This window comes from Rhipicephalus sanguineus, chromosome 3 (assembly GCF_013339695.2).
Source record: "Rhipicephalus sanguineus isolate Rsan-2018 chromosome 3, BIME_Rsan_1.4, whole genome shotgun sequence".
In the NCBI taxonomy this organism is placed as follows: Eukaryota; Metazoa; Arthropoda; class Arachnida; order Ixodida; family Ixodidae; genus Rhipicephalus; species Rhipicephalus sanguineus.
This window is the reverse complement of record NC_051178.1, coordinates 221,421,175-221,430,350: the sequence shown is the minus strand read 5'-3', so window position 1 is coordinate 221,430,350 and position 9,176 is coordinate 221,421,175.

Sequence of the window (9,176 nt, the reverse complement as noted above, 5' to 3'; positions counted from 1 at the left end):
TCTTTTTAAATGCGAAGCATTTCTTAGTGAACCTTTGGCACTTTGAGCGTTTCTATCTAGCCGCCTAGTCTGGGTGCTAAGTCTGGACGGTACGAGGACTTGACGAATATGGTTGTCAGTTCATGACAAGAATAACGTGAAAATCCTGTCGCATACGTCGTCAAACGCTTTCCTCCAGACACGTGTGGCACATACCCGTTTGCCACTGGTCGCGGTGTACGGGTATGCGCCACAGGTTTTTGACAGTTTATATCTACCCAGGCGCGGTGACAACAGGCATTGGTAAGTTAAATGCGAGAGCGTTAAAAACCAACATCGGCAGCGTTGACGCGATGAATACAAAGCATGAGAATTAGGATACTAGCAGGAATCGAACCCAAGCATTGTGGGTGGCAATCGGGCATTCTACCGCAGAGCCACGCCAGGTATATAAACAGGTTTGGAAAAACAGCCTATGCAGACGCAATGTCGGTGCTATGTCAACTGTGGTTGTGGTGCTGGTCATCTAATTTTACAAGAAAGCAATTATTAAGATAGATCTACCAGCGCAAAAAAAAAAAGACGGCACACTTACGGAACATTTACACATCAGTGCTGTGTGTGTGTGTCCTTCCTAAATGTTCCATCTTTTTTTTTTTTGCGCTGGTAAATCTATCTGAATCATGAACGAAATCGCCCAAGCAGTAGTTTTAGCAAAGCAATAATCACTACATATGTATTCCCACAGTGGCGTACCAACTCGTTCGTCGTGAGTGGGGGGGCTGGCGTCGCTGACTCTGTCCGCCGTGTATATATATATATATATATATATATATATATATACACAAACAGTTTTGAAAAGCAAGTCATCTGATCACCTCCATGAATAATGAATATAACAAATCACCTCAAATCATGTATATATATATATATATATATACTTGCTTTTCAAAACTGTTTGTTTTAAATCAAGGAAAAATCTGCACAAACAGATTGTGCAAGCTGGGCCGCCCTATACCGCGACAGCACAGCAGTGTTTAATAACATTTTGGAAATAGTACCGTGAAGTTTAAAAAAGTACACTCATATTTAACTTGATCATCTGAGCATTGCATCAGCAAAAACTTCCCAGTCTTAGTTTGGCGTTGTAGATACGATGAGTACGAAGAACCTGCTATGACTCTAGTACCTTAAATTCTCAGTTATTAAACAAAACGCTTGGCTGACAAAGCAAGGTACTTCGCAGAAGTCTTCAGGATAAGCTCAGTGCCAACTTCTTTACTGTTAGAGCCGCCTGATATAAAGTCTTTCTTAAGAAGAAGACCAAGTTCAGTCGATTTAAGGAAACTACATTGAGCTGGTTGTGTATAGTTATAAGATTATAAATGGTTACGAATTTACATACTAGGCGTCACTCCTTGCGCTCCTACTTTTCCCAGCTTGGGTGGGGGTGGACGGAAAAGCGGTGAAGTGGCCCTTTACTCTACCCCTCCGGTTCCTCCAAGTAACTAGCCTACGTAAACTGTCTAAGCTCAAGTTTTTTTAGAAATAAATGTGGGCGATTATAACGCCAAGCTACCCCGCATTGCTTCCTTCCGTATAGGTCGCTAGCTGTTAATCATTGGTCGAAATTTTCTGACGCAACAAAACACGCTTAAGTGATCCACTGCGTAATTACCACTTACACATGACTGCGTAAAAAAATATTAATAATGAGCTATTTTCAATACGACGTATCGTTTGTCATTGGTTCTTCGCTATTCGTCAAAAATATTCAATGTGCCATAAAATCGCCTCCTTGTTACGCGACGTCACAAGTCCGCGAAAACTCGCGGCGTTAAAATGAAGTGTACACAATAAGCAGCACATTACTGTGCTGAGCAATAACTCATTTTTTTCGGAATAGCCTGACAGTGTCTCTTTCTGACTGTAATTTATGAAGGCTGCCCGCCAATCACATTAATTGGCAGAGGCTGCTTATAGCAGCGGGCGAGATGGATTCATATGTGTATAATAGATACTTTCAGTTGTAGTATAACGATGTTGAGCTGTTTTTACACCTGTACAACTCTTTGTGAACTCATCGTTGCTGACAGAGAGGTAGAGTGAGAAATAAACAGTATTAGGAGTAGACACATGCAGGTGGGCAGCATTTTTAGTCCAGAAAGCCGTGGACGCTGATCATCTCCCTGGTGAGGCAGATCAAGTAACGGGGCAAACTTGAAAGCTGAGCTTCTCAATATGCTCTAGTTCACTGCCTTGTTATAAGCCGCCGCGATCGCTGCAGGCTACCGTATGATAAGCAAAGTGATGCAGGCTAATCGGAAACTAAAGTGGGAATCTATTTTAGCTGTCTTGGCTAGGCACAACTAAAATACTGGACACTTTTGCACACTCATCAACTCAGAGCAACTTGGATATGGAGCAGTGGCGATGCTATTCGTTTTCAAAGAAAGAAACTAAATTTCCTGAAAAAGGAGAGCATTTGATCGGGCTGTAAAACGTTTACTGGTTCCCGCCCATATTTGCGTAGCCGATTACGTAAATTTCAGGTCAGGCAGAACTAAATAATATCATGACAGATTGTTGTAATGTTATAGAGCGCCTGCGGAGCGATAGCCTCCTCTGCAATGCTCGAGCGCAAGGTGCGAAAGCATGGAATAGGCAGCCCGCACTGCAGGTTGCCTTCAGTGCGTGGTCATGACACGCGGAGGACAATCGTCACAGCAGAACCGTAGGACAAATTTTATTACATAATTACGTTATTGCTGCCTAGTTTCAAGTAAAACTTTGCCTCACTTGTTAGTTTCCCAGTCTGCAGCTGACAATAATCATTGTCGAAAGTGGGGGGGCTCAGCACCCCTAACATTTCTCAGTGAGGGGGCTGGCGCCCACCTTGCCCCCCCCCCCCCCCCCCGGTAGATACGCCTATGTATTCCTACGATACAGGCGTCATATCAGATTAAAGTCCGTCGTTCCAGTGTTGACTCCGCTTTTATAGCAGTCTAATAATGTATTCCTATGATAAGCAATCAATATTGAAGCATTGCTCGACCACGGAGGAATACATTAACGAAAGTTACGTATGATATTCACATGATTGCACCATAAAATGCTCTTAGTTTCGATAATACTGACGTAATGCACCCTAACATGAGGGCTGACATTACGTCGCACCATAAGTTACCCTTTAAACGCCAGTTTTGTCAATGTGCCTGGTAAGCCCACGATGTGCGCACAGCTACTACACTTACAAAAACATGTCGATCCACCCCGTAACGCTTGGCTCAAAGTCATAAAATACAGCATAGAAGTACTCGCTGACTGCTTCGCATGACACCGAATTCTACAACGCGTGGGATCTGCCAAATTTTTTATTCCCACCAGGGTCACAGCGGGATGAAAACATTGTGCCGCACTGAGTTTCTTGCCATCACCCCTGTACATCATGAACAAACACGAGTGCAACCTGCGCATTTATTTTAGAGCTCCATCTCTAATGCGAAAGAAAGTTTCTCTCCACAAGCATGTGCGCAACAGCGTAGTCGCGTTGTCTGCTCTGGGACTGGGTATGGGGTGGCACTAAAGCCCCTTGATGTTGGAAAGTAGCGACGCTCCTTTATCCACGCCGGCTCATCCTCGCCGCGCCGTCAACCTCCTCTTTTTTCACCCTCTCTTTCGCGGAGCCGGCGCATCCGCAACGCTGAATGGCTGCGACGCGCGATAGCTCCCAGTCAGGTGACCCTGACGTCACGAGAAGCGAGCGCAAGCAAACTTCGCGCGCTTTCAGCTGCTCACGCCCGCCATGAACCCTCCAGGCGTCAACCCTCCAGGCGTGTGTGTACGGGTGTGTGCAGGTGTATGCGTGTTTGTATGTGCGCATATGTGCGCCTGCGTTTGTATGTGCGTGTGCGCACGTGTTAACGTGTGAGTGCATGTGCGTGCGTTTGTGTATTCGCGGTGTTTGTGCGTGTACGCACGTATGTGTATGCGTGCGCCTGCGCGTGCGTGTCTGTATACTCTGTATCACTTGTGCATGCGCGTGCGTTTCTGTATCACTGTGTATGTGCGTGTGTGTCTGTATCGCGTGTGTATGTATGTGCCTGCGTCTCAGTATCGCGTGTGTATTTATGCGCGTGCGTGTCTACATCGCGTGTGTATGTGTGTGCGTGCGTGTCTGCATAGCGTGTGTATGTATGTGCGTGCGTGTCTGCATTGCGTGTGTATGTATGTGCGTGCGTGTCTGTATCGCGTGTGTATGTATGTATGTGCGTGCGTGTCTGTATCGCGTGTGTATATCTGTGTGCGTGTCTGTATCGCGTGTGTATGTATGTATGTGCGTGCGTGTCTGTATCGCGTGTGTATGTATGTATGAGCGTGCGTGTCTGTATCGCGTGTGTATGTAGGTAAGAGCGTGCGTGCCTGTATCGCGTGTGTATGTAGGTATCAGCGTGCGTGCCTGCATCGCGTGTGTATGTATGTGCGTGCGTGTCTGTATCGCGTGTGTATGTATGTATGAGCGTGCGTGTCTGTATCGCGTGTGTATGTATGTGCGTGCGTGTCTGTATCACGTGTGTATGTATGTGCGTGCGCGTCTATATCGCGTGTGTATATATGTATGAGCGTGCGTGTCTGTATCGCGTGTGTATGTATGTATGAGCGTGCGTGTCTGTATCGCGTGTGTATGTATGTATGTGCGTGTTTGTATCGCGTCTATATGCGCGTGCATATGTATGTATGTGCGTGCGTGTCTATATCACATGTGTATGCGCATGTGTATGTAAGTGCGTGCGTGTCTGTTCGCATGTCCACGCACGTGTGTCTATAACACGTGTGTACGCGCGTATGTATGTGCGTATCTATAATGCATGTGTATGAGCGTGCCTGCCTGTATCCCGTGCGTATGATCGTGTGTATCTATGTGTGTGCGTGTCTGTATCGCGTGTGTATGCATGTCCGTGTGTGTACGTATGTGCGTGTCTTTATCACGTGTGTATAGGCGTGTGTGTGTGCCTGCGTGTATGCATCGTGTGCGTGCGTGCGTGTCTGACAGCGGCATTGACACAAAAAGGCTTCGGGCTCACTCATTTGGCCCAATTTAAGTAAACCACCACATTCCTTCTTGGGTGCCTTCTTTTAGCTCATCAAGACCACAATTATGAAAAAAATTCTCGCCTATACTTTATGCTGGTTACATTATATGCGTTAATACACCGTCTTAAGGACAGCCCAGGCGGCGACGGGAAGGTAAACCGCTCAGCCGCCAGTTGATATACTCATTTTTTTTTCGAAGCGCTTATTTGTATATACCGAAGCGTCTTTAAAAATATATTTGTCACTTTGTTCTATCGGAAGCCCACTTTCGTCATTTCTATTGCTTAAGAAACAGGTTCTCATTTGACGCTTCAAGGGGCCGATTAAACAAGCGCGCGCAGTGATTTTAATGCGGCTGCGGCGAGCCAGTGGAGGGTTCAGCGTGCCGTGCGCAGCGCGCCGGCCAGGGGAGGGGAGAAATCCGAGGAGAATTGAGGAGGAAAACGCGCGCGCGGAGGAGAGTGTCGCTACTTTCTAGATCAAGGGACTTTAGGTGGCACCGTGGCAGAGCGGTGTGGTGGCGAGCGCATGAACTAGAAGATATGGGCGGAGCACCTTGCTCCGCTTGCACTCGGCGGGCATGAAAAAATATAGCAGGCTATGGCTCTGCCCATTCAAAACTCGCCAAGAGAGGAATGGGCAACTTCTGCCTAGAATCCGCGCTCATGAAGTCCTGCCCACATTCGAGGCAGGCCAGTTTTGATAAAAAAAAAGAAAGAGGAAGATTATCTCCTAAAAAATCCGGCAGATCCCACGCACTGTGAGAATCGATGTAATGCGAAGCAGCCAGCAAAGAGCTGCATACATCGCTTTGTTTATTTTTGAGCCAAATGAAATCATTCATGCCATGGCATCTAGTTCACCATATATCGCATGTTTGCCACGCACGCGTGCATGTACAATGTGGTATATACCATGCCAATGAAACGTATATTCTGGTATATACACTGCATGACCGGTCATTTATGTTCATCACGCACTCCTGTCATGCCATACCAATTTTAGTATATATCCAGTTATCTAAACGGCCGGAAGCGCACCATAACAGTGTCATGTAAATCATACCGTACATGACATGCATAACGTAATTCGCATGTTAGGACCTGTCATTTATGTTCGTCATACAGTCACATCACACAATACCAATTTTGGTGTATATATCGAGCGAAATGGCCGCGAGTCAACCATGAGCGTGGCATGTAAATCATGCCACACATGACATGGATGTCATGGTTATCATATGTTACCACCTGTCATTTATGTTCGTCATACATTCGCGTCACGCAATGCCAATTTTGGTGTATATCAAGCTAGCGAAGCGGCCGCGATTGGACAATGAGTGTGGCATGTAAATCATGCCGTAAATGATACCCATATCATAATTTTCAAGTTACCACCTGTCATATATGTTTGTCATACAGTCACGTTGCGCAATACCAATTTTGGTGTATATCAAGCGAGCGAACCGGCCGCGAGCGCATCATGAGCATGGCACGTAAATCATGTCGCACATGACTTGCCTGTCACGATTTTCATGTTACCACCTCTCATTTACGTTCGTCATACAGGCGCGTCGCGCAATACCAATTTTGGCGTGTATCAAGCTAGTGAAACGTCCGCAAATGCGCCATGAGCGTGGCATGTAAATCATGACATGCATGTCATGGTTTTCATGTTACCACCTGTTATTCATGTTCTTGATACAGTCACATCGCGCAATACCGATTTTGGTGCATATCAATCTAGCGAAACGGCCGCGAGCGCACCATGAGTGTGCCATGTAAATCATGACATACATGACATGCATGTCATGGTTTTCATGTTACCACCTGTTATTCATGTTCTCCTTGCAGTCACATCGCGCAATACCACTTTTGGTGTATATCAACATAGCGAAACGGCCGCCAGTGCGTCATGAGCGTGGCATGTAAATTATGCCGTGCATGACACGCGTGTCATGATTTTCATGTTACCACCTCCAACTTACGTTCGTCATACAGTCGCGTCGCGCAATACCAATTTTGGTGTATATCAAGCCAGCGAAACGGCCGCGAATGCACCACGAGCGAGGCATGTAAATCATGACATACATGACATGCATGTCATGGTTTTCATGTGACCACCTGTTATTCATGTTCTTCATACAGTCGCATCGCGCAATACCAATTTTGGTGTATATCAACCTAGCGAAACGGCCGCGAGTGCGTCATGAGCGTGGCATGTAAATCATGACATGCATGACAAGCGTGTCATGATTTTCATGTTACCACGTGTCAGTTATGTTCGTCATGTCGAAATGTCTCGTCATACCAGCTTTCGTATATATCCATTCATTTAAACAGCCGCGAGCGCCTCGAGGCCATGTCATGTAAATCATGCCGCACATGACATGCGTGTCATGATTTGCACGTTAGGACCTGTCATTATGTTCGCCATGAACTATTGTCACGTCATACCAGTTTTGGTATATATGAAACTAAGGGAATGGCCGCACGAGCCCCAAGGCCGTGGAATGTAAATCATGCTGTTCATGACATGCACGTCATGATTTTCATGTTATGGCCTGTCATTTATGTTCGTAATACGGTCATGTTATTCCATACCAATTTTGGTATACATCCGATTAACGAAACGGCCAGGAGAGCACAAAGTCGTAGGCGGCAAGATAGACAGACAGACAGATGATAGATAGATAGATAGATAGATAGATAGATAGATAGATAGATAGATAGATAGATAGATAGATAGATACGCTCCAACTCGCAGAAGTTCGCTAAGAAATGCTTCGCATTTAAAAACACCAGGCCTGCGCGGAAGCGCAGCACAGTCACAGCGAAAGCTCGAAGAGCGGTATTTCTAGAGCCCGTTATAAACTCTTTTGTGGCTACTAATACAAGTACACTAGTAACGTACCCACTACGCCACAAATCATAATTTTTGTGAAGTTGGGAAGCACCCACCATGACATTACTCGTCATTCTGCAGAGAAGCGAGGTACCATCTGTAAGGCATTATGCGCAGTTTCTTGATGCGACGGCTGGTGACGATGAAGATTTATGACTGAGCCTTTTGTAATAGGTTGGAAGCTTTAAAGGACCCACTAGTTACGTAATTCACATTGTGTGACACCGGTCATTTCACTCTCCCACCACGCTTTATAACATACGCTAACGTGAGAAAGAGATATAGAGAGGGAATTAACTTTATTGAGACCCTGAGGAAATGGATCATGGGAGCCTTATGGGCTTCCTTGGCAACCAATAGAAGTGCACTTGCAAGGAACCCACTACGCTATAAATCATGGTAATTTTTGTGAAGTAGGGAAGCAGCCACTATGCAATTTTTCGTCATTCTGCGGAGAACCGTGGTACCTGCTAAACACCTGTAGGCATTATGTGCACTTTGTTGATGCTGTGGCTGATGACGACGAATTATGGCAGAGCCCTTTGTAATGGGTTGGAAGCAATCAACAACCCACTCGTTGCGCGATTCGCATTGTGTGACGCCTGGTTACAGAATTCGTGTTGTGCGACGCTAGGTTGTTATTTTACTCTTCCACCACGCTACATTACATATGTTAATGTGGTTCCTTCTTGACATGAAGCCTGTACAGGGTCTTTTTGTAAAGCAGTTTTAAACACCGGCATGGCTCTGAGGTAGAATACTGGGCTCCCACGCAGAGGGCCCAGGTTCGAACCTCGTTCCATCCTAGAAATTTTTTCTTTAGTTTTTTTTTCTTATTTCGGGCAATAGTGGTTACGGACACCGGCGGCGGTGGACAACTACGGCGCCAAAAACGACCCTTGTTGTGATCTCATAACAGCTTTCGCTGTAAAAAGGTCGCTGCAGCAAGCTATCCATGCTTGGTCTCGGAAGGTCTCCTCAAGAAGGCAAGGCACCTGAGACAAACAGCCTGAAATGAAACAAGTACTGAAGTAGTCCCCTATGTGCATAGGATGGCCCACAATATCAAAAAGGCTGCCGCTAGGTACGATGTACCAGTGTTCTTTTGATGCTGTTCTAACTAGCAGGCCTGTGTTCTCTGCAAGCAAAAGAGGCTTGATTGCCTGAAGAAGCACACCAGGCAGTTTGTTAAATGCACT